General features: G+C 52.3%; 1 long non-coding RNA gene and 2 pseudogenes across 1 annotated transcript; all 3 read right to left on the reverse strand.

Moving 5' to 3' along the window:
• Nucleotides 1–4,017: 4,017 nt before the first annotated feature.
• LOC130266520 (E3 ubiquitin-protein ligase NEDD4-like) lies at nt 4,018–7,930 on the reverse strand (annotated as a pseudogene).
• Nucleotides 7,931–10,090: 2,160 nt separating this feature from the next.
• LOC130266521 (uncharacterized) lies at nt 10,091–11,562 on the reverse strand. Its single transcript, XR_008842908.1, has 3 exons — nt 11,431–11,562; nt 11,198–11,333; nt 10,091–10,601 (listed from the first exon to the last, which is right to left on the reverse strand). It is a non-coding gene; the product is annotated as an uncharacterized LOC130266521 (long non-coding RNA).
• A 1,737-nt stretch (nt 11,563–13,299) lies between these two features.
• On the reverse strand, nt 13,300–21,067 carry LOC130266522 (E3 ubiquitin-protein ligase NEDD4-like; annotated as a pseudogene).
• Between the last annotated feature and the right edge of the window lie 699 nt (nt 21,068–21,766).

Consider the following 21,766-nt stretch of genomic DNA (forward strand, 5'->3'; position numbering starts at 1 on the left):
AGACATTCCAATGCTGATGGCATCACAAGGTTACTCCAGCTGGGATTTGGGCACTCCTGTCAATACATCACAGAGTGAAATACCTCTTGTCCAGGTGAGAGTATTTTCATGCCCTTTCCAACCAAAACTCTACTAATAATTGCCATTCGGAGTTACACTTTGCCATTCTCCTTGCACAGCCTCTCCCTGCACACTGCAGGGGCCACTGCCAGGCTCACTGTGACTTCCCATCCCATCCCGTGAGCCCTCTGCCCTCTCCTGCCCTGCTGCTTCCTGCTGAACTAAGGAGTTCTCCTCCCTAACTCCCTGTGCGTGTCACTGATGCAGATGGTGAATAGCACCGTGTGCTGCTGGATGTGGACAGACTTTGAGGGGAAACCCACTGATGGTATCCATGCCCCTTGTGCGTGAATCACTGCCAGCTGCCCAGAAAATGGCTGCAGAAGGGCTGTTTTCCCTCCTGATCCCGTCCAACACGTGGCTGGTAGGTGCCTGGGAGCTGCCAGGAAGGCAGCAGTGTGTGGTGCTGCAGGGAGCAGTGTGTCCATGGGGTGAGGTGACAGGGCAGCTGGGGCACACAGAGCGGGGAAGGCTCAGGGGCGTGCCAGAATTGTTTTCCCAGGGGCCTTCAGCCTCTGCTGTGAGACAGTTGGGCTGTACTAAAATGGCATTGCCATACACGGGTGGAGGTGCCACTCTTTGTGGAGTTGTGAGGTGCACTGTCCCACCCATGTTGTGTTTGTTTCCACAGGGGTATCAGAGCACTTATTAAAGGGAAATGGGGCACACTGAGTAATTAAAGATAACACACAGTAGCATTGTCACAGGAACTTCACCCTGTGCCTTGGATTTTGCCTATTTATGTATCCTTAACACAGCAGGACTAAATCAAATTGATAAATGCAGATCTTTGTAGCTGCAGTGCTCAAGGCTTCCCTCTCCTATTCCTGCTCCTCCTGCACCCCTCACCACGCTTCCTAACTAGTGAAATTAAGTTCTGGTGAAAGTTTTGGAAAAAGAAGTGTAGAAACAAGTGCTTACTTGTTACCAGCTCTATTATGAGTTTTCCCCAGCTAGGAGCTGCACAGAAGTGAGACTGGGGCAATGACATCAGGGAACAGCTGTAGAGTTAAAGGCAGAAAGAAAAGACTTACCAGCAAAGGGCAGGAAAGGGGAAAGGTTTCAGAAAAGATTTCTGTGGTCTAATTAATGATCATTTCTGATTCCCTGTGAGAAGAACACAAACTCACAGCCAGTCAGGCCTCACAGTCCCCTGTAGTGAGAGCTCAGCACACATCCACAGAGGCAAGTCCAGCACCTGAAAGAAAAAAAAAAATAAAAAAGAAAAAGGTGTCAGGGCAGCACAAAGATTGTTCCCTGTGCAGCGCCCAGACTCGGGGCTCCCTCTCAGCTTTGCTAGTTCCCGTGAATTATCCCACAGCCCCCAGTTCCCTGCTCAGTTCCTGCTGCCGTACCCTCACAGTGCCTCACGGAGGGTGGATATTCCCGTGCAGAGCTGCCCCTTGAACGCCAGCTGAGCCAGGAACGGGCAGAGCGTCCAAGGAAGCTCAGCAGCATCGGGACAGGGACAGGCATCTGCTCCAAACAATTGGCTGTCTAAAGCCCTCATCCCCAGCCCCACCCATGTCCCTGGGGCACTTGACAGAGCTGCCTGGAGTCCAGCTGATTTAGCCCCCTGAGCCGGGGCTCCAGGTGATATTTTCAAGCAGGAGAAGGCAGGGCCGGGGGCGCTCCCGCCCCGTGCCAAGGCAGCTCCCCGTGCCCACGGGAGGACATCTCTCCCTGCAGCAGCTCAGCTCCTTTCAGGGCCTCAGCAGTGGCCTCTGCAAGTTTCTTTTCCCTCAGCAAAGGGGTGCACATCCCTGCCTCCAGCACACCTCCAGGGGGACCACCTGGGAAAGCTTTCCATCCCTTCTGCACTTCCAGCTGGCTCCCTGGAAACTCCCACCTTCGTCCAAACAAAACTTCATCCCACCTGAACTTTGATTTGAAGGCATCTCTGCAGGCTGTCGGTTGGCATTTAATAGCTGTAAGGGAAGATTGCCTTGGCTTTAGTGCTGCTGCTGCTGAATGAGGCCTCAGGCAGGAAGGGAAGGGCAGGGAATTGGGGTGGACAGGCCATACCTGGCAGCTGCCTGGGAGCTCTGGGAGGCTGGAACCAGGAATTGCTGTCTGAGCCCCTCTGCACGCAGCCCGTGCCACCATCACCAGGACACGCCAGCTGCTCCTTGGGCTGCTTTTGGGCTGTCAGTGGCCTGTATCCAGGCTGAAGCATCTCCAGGAGCCTGTTCAGAGCAGCCCCTGGCCCAGGAGCCACGGGCATCCCTGCGGACAGAACCCTGGTACTGGGACTGTCCATGCCTCAAAACCCATCCTGATGACAAAACCCTGGTACTGGACTGTCCATGCCTCAAAAACCATCGTGCTGAGTAAACCGTGGTACTGCGACTGTCCATGCCCCAAAAACCATCCTGCTGACAAAACCCTGGTACTGGGACTGTCCATGCCCAACCTCTGGGATGAACGTCATCTTGTTGGCTGGGACCAAGGAAAAAAATCCAGCTGGGGGGAAAAAAACCCAAACTCCTGGCTGGGGACTCTTTATTCTAAATTTAAAAATGAGTTGAGAAAGGTAAAAGGTAAAAACCATATGCACAAGGTTAGAAGCAGTCAGCACACACACTGGCACAGGCAGACATAAGCAGACAGACACAGACAGACTCTCCAGACAGACACACGCTCCCCTGTCACACTCTGCAGCTGACAGGCTGACTGCAACCCTCACTTGGAACGCTGCATGAAGAGGATGCTTCAACACATCCCCGGCTGCTGCTCTTCAACACCCAACGGGAGATTCCAGGGAAATCGGCATAATTGGTGACTGCAGAGATGGGAATCCACCTCAGGGACCTGAGAGACAGCAGGAGCTGGTCAGGTAGAGGTTATCCCCACACATTTCCTACCCAAAACCCCACAGAAAAGAGGAACAATAAAGTTCTGTAACTATTCTACCCAAGCGGGTGCCAGGGCAGGGCAGCTCCGAGCTAAGGGGCACAATAAAGGCCCATACAGTAGAGATGCACACAGTAAGGTACATGCAACATAAACCAAGACAGCTACATACAGTATAAGCCAAGGTAGGTACACACACCATGGATGAGGACTGGAGATAACTCTCTGGAGGATTAAGTCTCAAGCCAAGATAGAACCTATGGAACTAGTGAGGGCACATAAGGAGGGTCTAACACACTCCCTACAGAAGGCCAAGAGAATGGCACGTGAAAAGCAGGCACTACCAAAGCTGAGAAGGAAGATGGATGAGAAGATCTTGTGTACTTCTTTCTGTCTCAAAAAGTAAAAAGGTAAATGTGCTGGAATAAGCACAATGCAGGAAAGTACACGAGTAGAGTCTGGCTACCATGGCTTGGAAGGATGCTGATAAAGCATGGAGATGTGACAAAGGTAACACAGATGGACACAAAGGACAGAACAAGGACACGGATTACACAAGAGACACCAGTTATTTACCCAGAGCTGGAAGGAACTGGAGCAGCCATCAAGTGCAGCATCTCAGAGCCAGAGCTGGAATGAAGAACATGCCACAGTCAGAGCTGGAGGCTCAGCGAGCTGGACTGAGAAACACCTGCAAGTGAAACAAGCAGAAGGAACAGAAATCATCGGGCCCTGAGATATCCTGGGCTGTATCCCTTGAGATGGGAGAGAAAGGGGAAAAAGTAAAGGAGTTCAGGGAGAAGGAAGGAGGGGCAGGGGGGAGAGGAGGGGAGGTTTTGGGAGGCACAAGGGGGAAAAGAAGAGGAATACGCAGAGAAGGAAGGAGGGCTAGAGCGGGGGGGAGGGTAGAAGCCGAAGCCCCACAGCTCACCTGGGAGCCCGAACAAGCAGCTCCTCCTCTCACCCTACTCGGCGTCAGCAAACGGCGGCGGGTGGTTTCTAGGCATTAAATCACCTCGGCCCCAGCCCCGGGCCCGCCCCGCTTCATCCCGGTTCCTCCCGGGCTCTGCCTTCTGGGACTGCCCGGTCCCGCCCCTGTCCCGCCCCGTCCATGGGCACGCGGGACGTCCCGGTCACGAACTGCAGCAGCCGGATCCGCTTCTCAGCGTCCATCAGCAGCACAGCCTGGGGGCAGAGACACCTCAGCACTGCAGGAGCCCCTCTGTGCCAGCAGCCTCAGGGCACTATGGGCTGCCTCTGCTCCATCTGAGCAGGAGCTGCACCTGCCCTCACCTGAGCCAGGAGGGAGCAGCTCCTGCCCCAGCACAACCACCCACTCTGAGCAGTTCTCATACAGAAAAATGATTGCAAAAAAGGGCAGGGACTTTCACCTACAGGACCAGCTAGGGCTGGTGCCCAGTCTTACCTTCCAGAACCACCGGATAACAGGGTGATTTGGGCAGTAACCATTTTTGTAGATGGTGTGTTGTCTCCAGCCGCTGACATCCACGCCACCAAGGCCACACATCAGTAACTGCAGGCAAGCAGAAGGGTGGGATGTGTCCCTGACCTCACAGGGTACAAGGTGCCACTGCCCCTCAGGGCTCTGACCTTCAGGCACTTATGCACACCCAGGGGAGAGTCCGAGCATCCCAGAGTATCCCAGCTGCTGCAGAAGGGCTGCACACTGCCACAGTGTGACACAACTTCCACGTCTTTGGCTCAGATGGGACTGGCAGAGGGTGGCACTGATCCACTAGGCTGCTTCCAGGCTTTCAGAGGCACACCCCCACCACCCTCCTGAGTGCAGCTTTTCTCATGTCATGAACAGATTATTAATTAGGAAGAACATCTGATTTCCAGCCGTGTCCGCACGTTCCCCCAGGGAGAGAGACAGATGACTGAAAAGCCCAGAACATGGCACATCTGTCAGAGAGCTGCCAGCTTGGGGCACCAAATTGACTCACCTCCAGCTCATTTTCATCAAAAATTTAATCGGGTCGATAGGAAGCAGTTCTGTGAATCCCTAAAAAGAAGAGCAAAGTTAAAACTCTCATCCCACATAAATCCTAATTAAAAAATCAATGACCAAATTACTTCAAGCTCAAATAATTAAACTTGAAGGAGAATGACCTTATTCCCATAAGGGAAAGATGATATATTCTTACACAAGATAAAACTGTCAAATCACAAAACATCATGTATTCTATTTGCATTCCCTGCCAAGCTCCCCACTCCCTTTACACAGACACCAGTGGGTAAGAAATCTGTGTTAAAAACAATCCCTGGTTTTGGGAAAGAAAGGAGCTAAAGAGCCTCGCCTCCAGAAAGGCATTCATTTCTTTCTGCACTCTGTTGACAAATCGCCACTGGATGACCAGGCTGCAGAAAGAAACAAAAACCCCACCAGAAAAACAAACTCATTAGCAGGTCTCAGCCAAGGGCTCAAAGGTTTCAGCAACCCCAAATGCTTTCAAGTTTGTCATTTACAACTTCAGCGAGTTCAGGTAACTAAGCAGCTTCACCAGCTACTCCAATTTATTGGCTGGTGACTGATGGAATTTGAAGAGACAAACCAAAAGCCCAGTGACTTTGACCAAATCACAGTGGGAATTTTTTCACTCCTGTAGGTACCTACGTGAGCAGACATTTTATTCTTCCAGAGCAATGAGCAATTAAAAATTCCCAGCAAAGTCTGCAAGCTCTGAGGAGAGCTGTCAGGACACAGCACCTCGCCTATAAAGAAAGAAATAAACTGCAGCATCAAAGGGACACCTTGCTTTCAGCACCAGCCACCCGCAGCACAAACACCTCACAGGTGCAGGCATCAAAAGTCAATTCCAGGCATGGAATTGCTCCAGGTCCAGGCACTGGAAATGAATTCCCAGTTTGCATGAATGTAGCAATTGTAACATCTTTCACTTTGGAAAAGGCCCTGATTTAAAATGCCAGCAGGTATTAATGAATTCAGCATTTTACATCCTGGTAGGTAGAAGAACTGAGAAATCTGAAAATGAAACCTAATTTCAGATCCGGCCAGTTTTGGTAGGATTGCTGGCACTGGACTCCTGGCTCTGGTCTGTGACTGGCAGAGGAGGACACTAGGATGAGGGCCAGGCTGGAGAGCACCTTCTGGCTCATCTCAGCTTGAGCCAGGTGTTGGAGAAGGACATTTACATGGGGGGAATTTCAGGAGATCAAAGCACGTCATTTAATTTACTCCTTGTTCTTGTACCTGACGGGATATAACCAATGTTAACAGTAAGGTTTTTCCCAGTGATCCCTGATGCTCTTGTGCAGTACAAGCTCCAGGGATTGCAGCAGGGCCAATTCTAACCCAGCTGCTCTTTCTTCCCCCCAGGCACATTCCATCACAGTACTTACTCAATGTATTCCCGCTTGTTTTCATTTGTTACCATCATTTCGGACCCGTTGGGCTTCAGGTCCACTTGATATGTCTGCCTTTCAAAAGACCAAAGGCTGTTATTTGAGGACATCTTTCTCCCAGAACCCACTCTCCCTGAGCAGTGTTTCACAAGCAGGATCAGGCAATCATGAGCAAATTGATTTACACTTTTGAACAAACCTGCGCTGACAGAAGGGAAAACTGGCAGAGAGGGGCTGGCTATTTACTGATCATTTTATTACAATTATTATTTATAATAATGAAATTATATATTTATATAAAATAGAACCACAAAATAGGTACTTTATATACACAAAATTATAATAGCTATTATGTGTAATCAAGAAGATAAATCCATACTGGAACTGCCCAAAGCCAACCAGTGGGTTACAAAACCTCTCTATTCTGTGGCTCCTAGTTCTCCATGAATCCATAACCTTCGGGTGCTTCAGGAAAAAGGCAGCACTGGAAAGTGGATCAGAATATTTTTGACAGGACACTGAATGCATGGTTTGAAATGCTGAAGTCAGTTTTTATAAAAGGCCCTACAGTCCCCAGCTCCAGTTCTATCTGGAGCCAGGATCTAGGGCTCAGAAGTAAAACAAAGGGAAAATGCAAAAAAAAAGGTCATAAAAACCTCTAAGCAAACTAATTTAATTTAATGTCTACAACACTTTCATTTGTAATGGAGAAAGAGCCCCATAGGCTGTGACCCTTTTCAACCTGGCAGCTTCCCCTGGCACACCAGCTGTGACAGGCACTACAGAGAGGACCTGGTGTCCTTCTGCTGCTCCCCCTGACAGCACCTTCAGCTTCAGGAACCAGAGAGTCCCTGAGCATGTCCCAGCTGGACTGTGGGACACCTTCATCCCTCCTTCACTGCAAGTATTTCACTCAGCTGCATGTCCAGCTTGTCCCAGAGGTGCCACAGCTCCCTGACAGGAGCTGGCAGCCCCGCTCCCAGCTGGGAACAAGCCAGCTGAGCTCGTTGCTGCTTTCACCACCACCAGACTGTCAGCACTGAGCTACTTGTGGCAACCACCAGTCCTAAGATGCAAGTAACCTTACGTACCTGCCCAAAGTTTTCCTCATCTATGCAAAACGTGAGATCCAGCTCGGTGGGGTCATTTTCCAGGATCCACTTCAGAGAGTTGTAGTATTCACTATCCTAGGGCAGATCACAGTTAGGCAGTTTGAAAATGGGCAATTAGTGCAGAGCTGTGGAAAGCCAGGGGCCTGTGAGCACTGGCACAGGTTCAATGGGCTCTTACCACTGACTCCATGTCCTTCAGGGTTATGGGCTTCCCCAGCATCATCTTGTAGAAAGGTCTGATGAAGAAGCCTGGGAGAGAGAGGACAGATTACCTGCCCTGCCCTGCACCTGCACATTCCAGAAAGGTGGAATGCTTGAGGGCACCACCCTGGCATTTCCTGTTACCTCCTGACTGTAACAGTCCTGCAGCTGCAACGGCATCAGAGCAGCTCAGCTTTATTTTATTATGGCACAGAAAGTCCAATTTTCAGTTTCAACAATTATCCACTACCTGCCATACTCCACTGAACACCCTAACATTAATGGCAGAGAGAGACAAAAGCTGGGGAATTAAGCCCAGGGTACTCTATCCCATTTAAAATCACTACTTCCCTCTCCAAGGAGTTGCCTAAAAATCAGGCTAGTGACCTTCCTCTGCTCAGGACTCTGATTTAATGAGAAGGTGAAGGGGGCAGAACTGTCCTGTTTTGGTGCAAGAGAACCACCCAGCAAGGAGCAGTGGAGATGCTGGCAGTGGCACAGCACAGCCCACTTCTTTCCATCTACAGCTCTGAGGAGCACCAGGAGGATGACAGGAAAGCTTCTACAGGACCATGCTGGGACTGCCCTTCCCTGCCTCCAGACAGCTGCTCCTCCCAGGATCCTGAACACGGGATCACAACAAAACAACGGGGTTGCAACCAGAAGACAACGCTCCAGACCCACCCCGGTGCCACCTGCAATGGCAAGGTGCTGGTCACCCTGGGCTGCCACCCTCTGCTGCTACGGACACTCCTCTGGGTCAGGACTGGGCAGCAGCAATCAGACTGCATTTTCCTTGTTCCTACAACTGGAAAAGCTCTCTAAGTTTGAGCATCCCAAGCTGCTTTAAGGGGGACTGGGATCTGAAAGGTGTCCTTCAGCAAATGTTACCTGGAGAAAATTCTGAAGGACTGCGAGCACATTGCAAGACATTTGACTATTAGTTAATTTAACGGTAAAATACTACTTTATTCCCCTTCACACATTAAAGTGATTTATCCCTTGTGGAAAAGCTGAGGAGGGCTGCCAGCCTGAGACCCCAGAGCTGCTGCCAAGGTGGGGCACCCAGCACAGCCCTTTGCCTTTCCAACCCCTCCACTGGAATCCCCTTCTACAGACTTCTTGGTCACCTTGACACCAGCAGCCACAAATCACAGCGCCAGTTTTGTGTGAAATCACAGGTAACACAGCTGGAAATGACTGACAGTGGGTCAGCTCTTGGCCCTCTCTACCTCAGAGTGTGCAGCGACACCAACAAATCTCAGTCTGAGTTTCTTCTCAGAGTCTTACAGGGACTTCACGTCAAAAATGCTGTTCCAGGGCTACAAGGGTCTGGCATGAACCACTCCACCTGGAACTGCAGCTCAGGATTCTCTGCCTGATCCCAAGTGCACATGGATAACAAGTTCATTCTTTTTGAAGAGTATTTTCAAAAGTCTCAACACCTTCAAAAATTTCAGAACTTTGAGTCTTCCCACCACTACAGTTCTCTGCCAGAAACCAGGCTCTCAGGCCTTTGAGGATTCCCTCTCCTGCCTTTCCAAGGGCCCCACTATTTCCCTGAAGTTGGGACCCCCTGCCACACAGAGAACTCTCAGAGCCAGACATTCCCAATGCTGATGGCATCACAAGGGTTACTCCAGCTGGGATTTGGGCACTCCTGTCAATACATCACAGAGTGAAATACCTCTTGTCCAGGTGAGAGTATTTTTCATGCCCTTTCCAACCAAAACTCTACTAATAATTGCCATTCGGAGTTACACTTTGCCATTCTCCTTGCACAGCCTCTCCCTGCACACTGCAGGGGCCATTGCCAGGCTCACTGTGACTTCCCATCCCATCCCAGTGAGCCCCTCTGCCCTCTCCTGCCCTGCTGCTTCCTGCTGAACTAAGGAGTTCTCCTCCCTAACTCCCTGTGCGTGTCACTGATGCAGATGGTGAATAGCACCGTGTGCTGCTGGATGTGGACAGACTTTGAGGGGAACCCACTGATGGTATCCATGCCCCTTGTGCGTGAATCACTGCCAGCTGCCCAGAAAATGGCTGCAGAAGGGCTGTTTTCCCTCCTGATCCCGTCCAACACGTGGCTGGTAGGTGCCTGGGAGCTGCCAGGAAGGCAGCAGTGTGTGTGTGCTGCAGGGAGCAGTGTGTCCATGGGGTGAGGTGACAGGGCAGCTGGGGCACACAGAGCCGGGGAAGGGCTCAGGGGCGTGCCAGAATTGTTTTCCCAGGGGCCTTCAGCCCTCTGCTGTGAGACAGTTGGGCTGTACTAAAATGGCATTGCCATACGAGGTGGAGGTGCCACTCTTTGTGGAGTTGTGAGGTGCACTGTCCCACCCATGTTGTGTTTGTTTCCACAGGGGTATCAGAGCACTTATTAAAGGGAAATGGGGCACACTGAGTAATTAAGATAAACACACAGTAGCATTGTCACAGGAACTTCACCCTGTGCCTTGGATTTTGCCTATTTATGTATCCTTAACACAGCAGGACTAAATCAAATTGATAAATGCAGATCTTTGTAGCCTGCAGTGCTCAAGGCTTCCCTCCCTATTCCTGCTCCTCCTGCACCCCTCACCACGCTTCCTAACTAGTGAAATTAAGTTCTGGTGAAAGTTTTGGAAAAAGAAGTGTAGAAACAAGTGCTTACTTGTTACCAGCTCTATTATGAGTTTTCCCCAGCTAGGAGCTGCACAGAAGTGAGACTGGGGCAATGACATCAGGGAACAGCTGTAGAGTTAAAGGCAGAAAGAAAAGACTTACCAGCAAAGGGCAGGAAAGGGGAAAGGTTTCAGAAAAGATTTCTGTGGTCTAATTAATGATCATTTCTGATTCCCCTGTGAGAAGAACACAAACTCACAGCCAGTCAGGCCTCACAGTCCCCTGTAGTGAGAGCTCAGCACACATCCACAGAGGCAAGTCCAGCACCTGAAAGAAAAAAAAAAAAAAAAAGAAAAAGGTGACAGGGCAGCACAAAGATTGTTCTCTGTGCAGCGCCCAGACTCGGGGCCCACTCAGCTTTGCTAGTTCCCGTGAATTATCCCACAGCCCCCAATTCCCTGCTCAGTTCCTGCTGCCGTACCCTCACAGTGCCTCACGGAGGGTGGATATTCCCGTGCAGAGCTGCCCCTTGAACGCCAGCTGAGCCAGGAACGGGCAGAGCGTCCAAGGAAGCTCAGCAGCATCGGGACAGGGACAGGCATCTGCTCCAAACAATTGGCTGTCTAAAGCCCTCATCCCCCAGCCCCACCCATGTCCCTGGGGGCACTTGACAGAGCTGCCTGGAGTCCAGCTGATTTAGCCCCCCTGAGCCGGGGCTCCAGGTGATATTTTCAAGCAGGAGAAGGCAGGGCCGGGGGCGCTCCCGCCCCGTGCCAAGGCAGCTCCCCGTGCCCACGGGAGGACATCTCTCCCTGCAGCAGCTCAGCTCCTTTCAGGGCCTCAGCAGTGGCCTCTGCAAGTTCTTTTCCCTCAGCAAAGGGTGCACATCCCTGCCTCCAGCACACCTCCAGGGGGGGACCCACCTGGGAAAGCTTTCCATCCCTTCTGCACTTCCAGCTGGCTCCCTGGAAACTCCCACCTTCGTCCAAACAAAACTTCATCCCACCTGAACCTTTGATTTGAAGGCATCTCTGCAGGCTGTCGGTTGGCATTTAATAGCTGTAAGGGAAGATTGCCTTGGCTTTAGTGCTGCTGCTGCTGAATGAGGCCTCAGGCAGGAAGGGAAGGGCAGGGAATTGGGGTGGACAGGCCATACCTGGCAGCTGCCTGGGAGCTCTGGGAGGCTGGAACCAGGAATTGCTGTCTGAGCCCCTCTGCACGCAGCCCGTGCCACCATCACCAGGACACGCCAGCTGCTCCTTGGGCTGCTTTTGGGCTGTCAGTGGCCTGTATCCAGGCTGAAGCATCTCCAGGAGCCTGTTCAGAGCAGCCCCTGGCCCAGGAGCCACGGGCATCCCTGCGGACAGAACCCTGGTACTGGGACTGTCCATGCCTCAAAACCCATCCTGATGACAAAACCCTGGTACTGGGACTGTCCATGCCTCAAAAACCATCGTGCTGAGTAAACCGTGGTACTGCGACTGTCCATGCCCCAAAAACCATCCTGCTGACAAAACCCTGGTACTGGGACTGTCCATGCCCAACCTCTGGGGATGAACGTCATCTTGTTGGCTGGGACCAAGGAAAAAAATCCAGCTGGGGGGAAAAAAACCCAAACTCCTGGCTGGGGACTCTTTATTCTAAATTTAAAAATGAGTTGAGAAAGGTAAAAGGTAAAAACCATATGCACAAGGTTAGAAGCAGTCAGCACACACACTGGCACAGGCAGACATAAGCAGACAGACACAGACAGACTCTCCAGACAGACACACGCTCCCCCTGTCACACTCTGCAGCTGACAGGCTGACTGCAACCCTCACTTGGAACGCTGCATGAAGAGGATGCTTCAACACATCCCCCGGCTGCTGCTCTTCAACACCCAACGGGAGATTCCAGGGAAATCGGCATAATTGGTGACTGCAGAGATGGGAATCCACCTCAGGGACCTGAGAGACAGCAGGAGCTGGTCAGGTAGAGGTTATCCCCACACATTTCCTACCCAAAACCCCACAGAAAAGAGAGGAACAATAAAGTTCTGTAACTATTCTACCCAAGCGGGTGCCAGGGCAGGGCAGCTCCGAGCTAAGGGGCACAATAAAGGCCCATACAGTAGAGATGCACACAGTAAAGGTACATGCAACATAAACCAAGACAGCTACATACAGTATAAGCCAAGGTAGGTACACACACCATGGATGAGGACTGGAGATAACTCTCTGGAGGATTAAGTCTCAAGCCCAAGATAGAACCTATGGAACTAGTGAGGGCACATAAGGAGGGTCTAACACACTCCCTACAGAAGGCCAAGAGAATGGCACGTGAAAAGCAGGCACTACCAAAGCTGAGAAGGAAGATGGATGAGAAGATCTTGTGTACTTCTTTCCGTCTCAAAAAGTAAAAAGGTAAATGTGCTGGAATAAGCACAATGCAGGAAAGTACACGAGTAGAGTCTGGCTACCATGGCTTGGAAGGATGCTGATAAAGCATGGAGATGTGACAAAGGTAACACAGATGGACACAAAGGACAGAACAAGGACACGGATTACACAAGAGACACCAGTTATTTACCCAGAGCTGGAAGGAACTGGAGCAGCCATCAAGTGCAGCATCTCAGAGCCAGAGCTGGAATGAAGAACATGCCACAGTCAGAGCTGGAGGCTCAGCGAGCTGGACTGGGAAACACCTGCAAGTGAAACAAGCAGAAGGAACAGAAATCATCTGGGCCCTGAGATATCCTGGGCTGTATCCCTTGAGATGGGGAGAGAAAGGGGAAAAAGTAAAGGAGTTCAGGGAGAAGGAAGGAGGGGCAGGGGGGAGAGGAGGGGAGGTTTTGGGAGGCACAAGGGGGAAAAGAAGAGGAATACGCAGAGAAGGAAGGAGGGCTAGAGCGGGGGAGAGGGGTAGAAGCCGAAGCCCCACAGCTCACCTGGGAGCCCGAACAAGCAGCTCCTCCTCTCACCCTACTCGGCGTCAGCAAACGGCGGCCGGGTGGTTTCTAGGCATTAAATCACCTCGGCCCCAGCCCCGGGCCCGCCCCGCTTCATCCCGGTTCCTCCCGGGCTCTGCCTTCTGGGACTGCCCGGTCCCGCCCCTGTCCCGCCCCGTCCATGGGCACGCGGGACGTCCCGGTCACGAACTGCAGCAGCCGGATCCGCTTCTCAGCGTCCATCAGCAGCACAGCCTGGGGGCAGAGACACCCTCAGCACTGCAGGAGCCCCTCTGTGCCAGCAGCCTCAGGGCACTATGGGCTGCCTCTGCTCCATCTGAGCAGGAGCTGCACCTGCCCTCACCTGAGCCAGGAGGGAGCAGCTCCTGCCCCAGCACAACCACCCACTCTGAGCAGTTCTCATACAGAAAAATGATTGCAAAAAAGGGCAGGGACTTTCACCTACAGGACCAGCTAGGGCTGGTGCCCAGTCTTACCTTCCAGAACCACCGGATAACAGGGTGATTTGGGCAGTAACCATTTTTGTAGATGGTGTGTTGTCTCCAGCCGCTGACATCCACGCCACCAAGGCCACACATCAGTAACTGCAGGCAAGCAGAAGGTGGGATGTGTCCCTGACCTCACAGGGTACAAGGTGCCACTGCCCCTCAGGGCTCTGACCTTCAGGCACTTATGCACACCCAGGGGAGAGTCCGAGCATCCCCAGAGTATCCCAGCTGCTGCAGAAGGGCTGCACACTGCCACAGTGTGACACAACTTCCACGTCTTTGGCTCAGATGGGACTGGCAGAGGGTGGCACTGATCCACTAGGCTGCTTCCAGGCTTTCAGAGGCACACCCCCCACCACCCTCCTGAGTGCAGCTTTTCTCATGTCATGAACAGATTTATTAATTAGGAAGAACATCTGATTTCCAGCCGTGTCCGCACGTTCCCCAGGGAGAGAGACAGATGACTGAAAAGCCCAGAACATGGCACATCTGTCAGAGAGCTGCCAGCTTGGGGCACCAAATTGACTCACCTCCAGCTCATTTTCATCAAAAATTTTAATCGGGTCGATAGGAAGCAGTTCTGTGAATCCCTAAAAAGAAGAGCAAAGTTAAAACTCTCATCCCACATAAATCCTAATTAAAAAAATCAATGACCAAATTACTTCAAGCTCAAATAATTAAACTTGAAGGAGAATGACCTTATTCCCATAAGGGAAAGAGATATATTCTTACACAAGATAAAACTGTCAAATCACAAAACATCATGTATTCTATTTGCATTCCCTGCCAAGCTCCCCACTCCCTTTACACAGACACCAGTGGGTAAGAAATCTGTGTTAAAAACAATCCCTGGTTTTGGGAAAGAAAGGAGCTAAAGAGCCTCGCCTCCAGAAAGGCATTCATTTCTTTCTGCACTCTGTTGACAAATCGCCACTGGATGACCAGGCTGCAGAAAGAAACAAAACCCCACCAGAAAAACAAACTCATTAGCAGGTCTCAGCCAAGGGCTCAAAGGTTTCAGCAACCCCAAATGCTTTCAAGTTTGTCATTTACAAACTTCAGCGAGTTCAGGTAACTAAGCAGCTTCCACCAGCTACTCCAATTTATTGGCTGGTGACTGATGGAATTTGAAGAGACAAACCAAAAAGCCCAGTGACTTTGACCAAATCACAGTGGGAATTTTTTCACTCCTGTAGGTACCTACGTGAGCAGACATTTTATTCTTCCAGAGCAATGAGCAATTAAAAATTCCCAGCAAAGTCTGCAAGCTCTGAGGAGAGCTGTCAGGACACAGCACCTCGCCTATAAAGAAAGAAATAAACTGCAGCATCAAAGGGACACCTTGCTTTCAGCACCAGCCACCCACCCGCAGCACAAACACCTCACAGGTGCAGGCATCAAAAGTCAATTCCAGGCATGGAATTGCTCCAGGTCCAGGCACTGGAAATGAATTCCCAGTTTGCATGAATGTAGCAATTGTAACATCTTTCACTTTGGAAAAGGCCCTGATTTAAAATGCCAGCAGGTATTAATGAATTCAGCATTTTACATCCTGGTAGGTAGAAGAACTGAGAATCTGAAAATGAAACCTAATTTCAGATCCGGCCAGTTTGGTAGGATTGCTGGCACTGGACTCCTGGCTCTGGTCTGTGACTGGCAGAGGAGGACACTAGGATGAGGGCCAGGCTGGAGAGCACCTTCTGGCTCATCTCAGCTTGAGCCAGGTGTTGGAGAAGGACATTTACATGGGGGGAATTTCAGGAGATCAAAGCACGTCATTTAATTTACTCCTTGTTCTTGTACCTGACGGGATATAACCAATGTTAACAGTAAGGTTTTTCCCCAGTGATCCCTGATGCTCTTGTGCAGTACAAGCTCCAGGGATTGCAGCAGGGCCAATTCTAACCCAGCTGCTCTTTCTTCCCCCAGGCACATTCCATCACAGTACTTACTCAATGTATTCCCGCTGTTTTCATTTGTTACCATCATTTCGGACCCGTTGGGCTTCAGGTCCACTTGATATGTCTGCCTTTCAAAAGACCAAAGGCTGTTATTTGAGGACATCTTTCTCCAGAACCCACTCTCCCTGAGCAGTGTTTCACAAGCAGGATCAGGCAATCATGAGCAATTGATTTACACTTTTGAACAAACCTGCGCTGACAGAAGGGAAAACTGGCAGAGAGGGGCTGGCTATTTACTGATCATTTTATTACAATTATTATTTATAATAATGAAATTATATTTATATAAAATAGAACCACAAAATAGGTACTTTATATACACAAAATTATAATAGCTATTATGTGTAATACAAGAAGATAAATCACATACTGGAACTGCCCAAAGCCAACCAGTGGGTTACAAAACCTCTCTATTCTGTGGCTCCTAGTTCTCCATGAAATCCATAACCTTCGGGTGCTTCAGGAAAAAGGCAGCACTGGAAAGTGGATCAGAATATTTTTGACAGGACACTGAATGCATGGTTTGAAATGCTGAAGTCAGTTTTTATAAAAGGCCCTACAGTCCCCAGCTCCAGTTCTATCTGGAGCCAGGATCTAGGGCTCAGAAGTAAACAAAGGGAAAATGCAAAAAAAAGGTCATAAAACCTCTAAGCAAACTAATTTAATTTAATGTCTACAACACTTTCATTTGTAATGGAGAAAGAGCCCCATAGGCTGTGACCCTTTTCACCTGGCAGCTTCCCCCTGGCACACAGCTGTGACAGGCACTACAGAGAGGACCTGGTGTCCTTCTGCTGCTCTCCCCTGACAGCACCTTCAGCTTCAGGAACCAGAGAGTCCCTGAGCATGTCCCAGCTGGACTGTGGGACACCTTCATCCCCCTTCACTGCAAGTATTTCACTCAGCTGCATGTCCAGCTTGTCCCAGAGGTGCCACAGCTCCCTGACAGGAGCTGGCAGCCCCGCTCCCAGCTGGGAACACAGCCAGCTGAGCTCGTTGCTGCTTTCACCACCACCAGACTGTCAGCACTGAGCTACTTGTTGGCAACCACCAGTCCTAAGATGCAAGTAACCTTTACGTACCTGCCCAAAGTTTTCCTCATCTATGCAAAACGTGAGATCCAGCTCGGTGGGGTCATTTTCCAGGATCCACTTCAGAGAGTTGTAGTATTCACTATCCTAGGGCAGATCACAGTTAGGCAGTTTGAAATGGGCAATTAGTGCAGAGCTGTGGAAAGCCAGGGGCCTGTGAGCACTGGCACAGGTTCAATGGGCTCTTACCACTGACTCCATGTCCTTCAGGGTTATGGGCTTCCCCAGCATCATCTTGTAGAAAGGTCTGATGAAGAAGCCTGGGAGAGAGAGGACAGATTACCTGCCCTGCCCTGCACCTGCACATTCCAGAAAGGTGGAATGCTTGAGGGCACCACCCCTGGCATTTCCTGTTACCTCCTGACTGTAACAGTCCTGCAGCTGCAACGGCATCAGAGCAGCTCAGCTTTATTTTTATGGCACAGAAAGTCCAATTTTTCAGTTTCAACAATTATCCACTACCTGCCATACTCCACTGAACACCCTAACATTAATGGCAGAGAGAGACAAAAGCTGGGGAATTAAGCCCAGGGTACTCTATCCCATTTAAAATCACTACTTCCCTCTCCAAGGAGTTGCCTAAAAATCAGGCTAGTGACCTTCCTCTGCTCAGGACTCTGATTTAATGAGAAGGTGAAGGGGGCAGAACTGTCCTGTTTTGGTGCAAGAGAACCACCCAGCAAGGAGCAGTGGAGATGCTGGCAGTGGCACAGCACAGCCCACTTCTTTCCATCTACAGCTCTGAGGAGCCCAGGAGGATGACAGGAAAGCTTCTACAGGACCATGCTGGGACTGCCCTTCCCTGCCTCCAGACAGCTGCTCCTCCCAGGATCCTGAACACGGGATCACAACAAAACAACGGGGTTGCAACCAGAAGACAACGCTCCAGACCCACCCCGGTGCCACCTGCAATGGCAAGGTGCTGGTCACCCTGGGCTGCCACCCTCTGCTGCTACGGACACTCCTCTGGGTCAGGACTGGGCAGCAGCAATCAGACTGCATTTTCCTTGTTCCTACAACTGGAAAAGCCCTCTAAGTTTGAGCATCCCAAGCTGCTTTAAGGGGGACTGGGATCTGAAAGGTGTCCTTCAGCAAATGTTACCTGGAGAAAATTCTGAAGGACTGCGAGCACATTGCAAGACATTTGATCTATTAGTTAATTTAACGGTAAAATACTACTTTATTCCCCTTCACACATTAAAGTGATTTATCCCTTGTGGAAAAGCTGAGGAGGGCTGCCAGCCTGAGACCCCAGAGCTGCTGCCAAGGTGGGGCACCAGCACAGCCCTTTGCCTTTCCAACCCTCCACTGGAATCCCCTTCTACAGACTTCTTGGTCACCTTGACACCAGCAGCCACAAATCACAGCGCCAGTTTTGTGTGAAATCACAGGTAACACAGCTGGAAATGACTGACAGTGGGTCAGCTCTTGGCCCTCTCTACCTCAGAGTGTGCAGCGACACCAACAAATCTCAGTCTGAGTTTCTTCTCAGAGTCTTACAGGGACTTCACGTCAAAAATGCTGTTCCAGGGCTACAAGGGTCTGGCATGAACCACTCCACCTGGAACTGCAGCTCAGGATTCTCTGCCTGATCCCAAGTGCACATGGATAACAAGTTCATTCTTTTTGAAGAGTATTTTCAAAAGTCTCAACACCTTCAAAATTTCAGAACTTGAGTCTTCCCACCACTACAGTTCTCTGCCAGAAACCAGGCTCTCAGGCCTTTGAGGATTCCCTCTCCTGCCTTTCCAGGGCCCCACTATTTCCCTGAAGTTGGGACCCCTGCCACACAGAGAACTCTCAGAGCCAGACATTCCCAATGCTGATGGCATCACAAGGGTTACTCCAGCTGGGATTTGGGCACTCCTGTCAATACATCACAGAGTGAAATACCTCTTGTCCAGGTGAGAGTATTTTTCATGCCCTTTCCAACCAAAACTCTACTAATAATTGCCATTCGGAGTTACACTTTGCCATTCTCCTGCACAGCCTCTCCCTGCACACTGCAGGGGCCACTTGCCAGGCTCACTGTGACTTCCCATCCCATCCCAGTGAGCCCCTCTGCCCTCTCCTGCCCTGCTGCTTCCTGCTGAACTAAGGAGTTCTCCTCCCTAACTCCCTGTGCGTGTCACTGATGCAGATGGTGAATAGCACCGTGTGCTGCTGGATGTGGACAGACTTTGAGGGGAACCCACTGATGGTATCCATGCCCCTTGTGCGTGAATCACTGCCAGCTGCCCAGAAAATGGCTGCAGAAGGGCTGTTTTCCCTCCTGATCCCGTCCAACACGTGGCTGGTAGGTGCCTGGGAGCTGCCAGGAAGGCAGCAGTGTGTGTGTGCTGCAGGGAGCAGTGTGTCCATGGGGTGAGGTGACAGGGCAGCTGGGGCACACAGAGCCGGGGAAGGGCTCAGGGGCGTGCCAGAATTGTTTTCCCAGGGGCCTTTGGCCCTCTGCTGTGAGACAGTTGGGCTGTACTAAAATGGCATTGCCATACGAGGTGGAGGTGCCACTCTTTGTGGAGTTGTGAGGTGCACTGTCCCACCATGTTGTGTTTGTTTCCACAGGGGTATCAGAGCACTTATTAAAGGGAAATGGGGCACACTGAGTAATTAAAGATAAACACACAGTAGCATTGTCACAGGAACTTCACCCTGTGCCTTGGATTTTGCCTATTTATGTATCCTTAACACAGCAGGACTAAATCAAATTGATAAATGCAGATCTTTGTAGCCTGCAGTGCTCAAGGCTTCCCTCTCCTATTCCTGCTCCTCCTGCACCCCTCACCACGCTTCCTAACTAGTGAAATTAAGTTCTGGCGAAAGTTTTGGAAAAAGAAGTGTAGAAACAAGTGCTTACTTGTTACCAGCTCTATTATGAGTTTTCCCCAGCTAGGAGCTGCACAGAAGTGAGACTGGGGCAATGACATCAGGGAACAGCTGTAGAGTTAAAGGCAGAAAGAAAAGACTTACCAGCAAAGGGCAGGAAAGGGGAAAGGTTTCAGAAAAGATTTCTGTGGTCTAATTAATGATCATTTCTGATTCCCCTGTGAGAAGAACACAAACTCACAGCCAGTCAGGCCTCACAGTCCCCTGTAGTGAGAGCTCAGCACACATCCACAGAGGCAAGTCCAGCACCTGAAAGAAAAAAAAAAATAAAAAAGAAAAAGGTGACAGGGCAGCACAAAGATTGTTCTCTGTGCAGCGCCCAGACTCGGGGCTCCCTCTCAGCTTTGCTAGTTCCCGTGAATTATCCCACAGCCCCCAATTCCCTGCCCAGTTCCTGCTGCCATACCCTCACAGTGCCTCACGGAGGGTGGATATTCCCGTGCAGAGCTGCCCCTTGAACGCCAGCTGAGCCAGGAACGGGCAGAGCGTCCAAGGAAGCTCAGCAGCATCGGGACAGGGACAGGCATCTGCTCCAAACAATTGGCTATCTAAAGCCCTCATCCCCCAGCCCCACCCATGTCCCTGGGGGCACTTGACAGAGCTGCCTGGAGTCCAGCTGATTTAGCCCCCCTGAGCCGGGGCTCCAGGTGATATTTTCAAGCAGGAGAAGGCAGGGCCGGGGGCGCTCCCGCCCCGTGCCAAGGCAGCTCCCCGTGCCCACGGGAGGACATCTCTCCCTGCAGCAGCTCAGCTCCTTTCAGGGCCTCAGCAGTGGCCTCTGCAAGTTCTTTTCCCTCAGCAAAGGGTGCACATCCCTGCCTTCAGCACACCTCCAAGCAGGGGTGCGCGGGCAGCAGCCCCGGGGCTGTGCGCGCACGGGAACGGGGAGCCGGGCGCTGCTCCGCGCTCAGGGCTGCGGGGCCTCTGCGGGACGGGGGCACCGGGAGCGCCGGGATTTGGGGCTCCCAGGGCTGGCACGGCGCTCCCCGCGCCCCGGCCGGCTCCAGCCGCGACGCAGCGTCTACACGGGGAGATCCCGCCGCCGTTCTTCCGGGCGCGGTTACCGGCAGAGCCCCGGCTCCCCGCGGCCGCCGCAGCGGAGCGGGAGCGGCAGCGGCAGCGCCGGGCTCAGCCCCAGCGCCCGTCCGGGACGGCTGCTGCTGCCGCCCGCGGCGATCCCGATCCCGGCCCCGCTACCCGCACCCGGCCGGCCCGGGGAGAGGCGGCACCGCCTGGAACCCCCAGCCAGCACCGGCAAAACCCAGACCCCACCCCTGGTCCTACCTGAGCGCCTCAGGATTCGGGCAGCACCGGGGCCGGTCCCTGCGTCGCGCTCGGCACAGCGCTCGGACGAGGATCCCGCCGCATCCCAGCACGAGCGTTCCCGAATGGAGCGGGCCGGGACCGGCTCGGGCCGCATTAGAAAGGGGCCCCGGCCCGCGCAGCCGCACTGGGGCCCCGCGCACCCGAGTCGGGCCCGGCCCCGCCCCTCAATCCCCTCCGGCCCCGCCCCTCAATCCCCGCCCGGCCCCGCCCGCTCCCTCCCCGGCGCCCCGTCCTGCCCTCTGCCTGGGGCCGAACCGGGGCTGTTCCCTGCTCCGGGTCCCCTCGGAGCCGGCACTGCCCAGCATTCCTCACCGGGGCTGGGGGTTCCAGCACAGCCCCCAGGGCATCCCGCTGCTTCCTCAAGCCCCTTTCAGTGCGATCAGTTTTTGAGGAGAGATACCCAAACCCAGCAGAGCTGGCTTTAACGGATCCGGGGGAGTGTCCCCTGTCCCCATCTCACCCAATTGCCGCTGCCAAAAGCCAGCCTGAGGATCAGCTCCCTATCCCTCAATCTCTGCAAGGAATCGGATTTCTCAATCCGGCAGGGCAGCAATGCTGTTCTCCTCGCCGGAGATCCGGATTGCAGCGGCGTCCCCGCCGGCGCTGCCCGGATGGAGCGGGGAGCGGGGGGTGTGTGTGAATAGAGGGGAGGGTGACGCCGAGTTCGGGCTGCGAGAGCGGCCGCGGCTGCGAGCGTGGGAAGGGCGGCAGTGCTGCCGCCTTGTGGGCACAGCGCGGTACTGCAGCCACCCCCCGAGCCGGCGTTAGCGGCGGGTGCGCAGCCAGGGCTGGG

Source organism: Oenanthe melanoleuca, unplaced genomic scaffold, assembly GCF_029582105.1.
Source record: "Oenanthe melanoleuca isolate GR-GAL-2019-014 unplaced genomic scaffold, OMel1.0 S074, whole genome shotgun sequence".
Taxonomy (NCBI): domain Eukaryota; kingdom Metazoa; phylum Chordata; class Aves; order Passeriformes; family Muscicapidae; genus Oenanthe; species Oenanthe melanoleuca.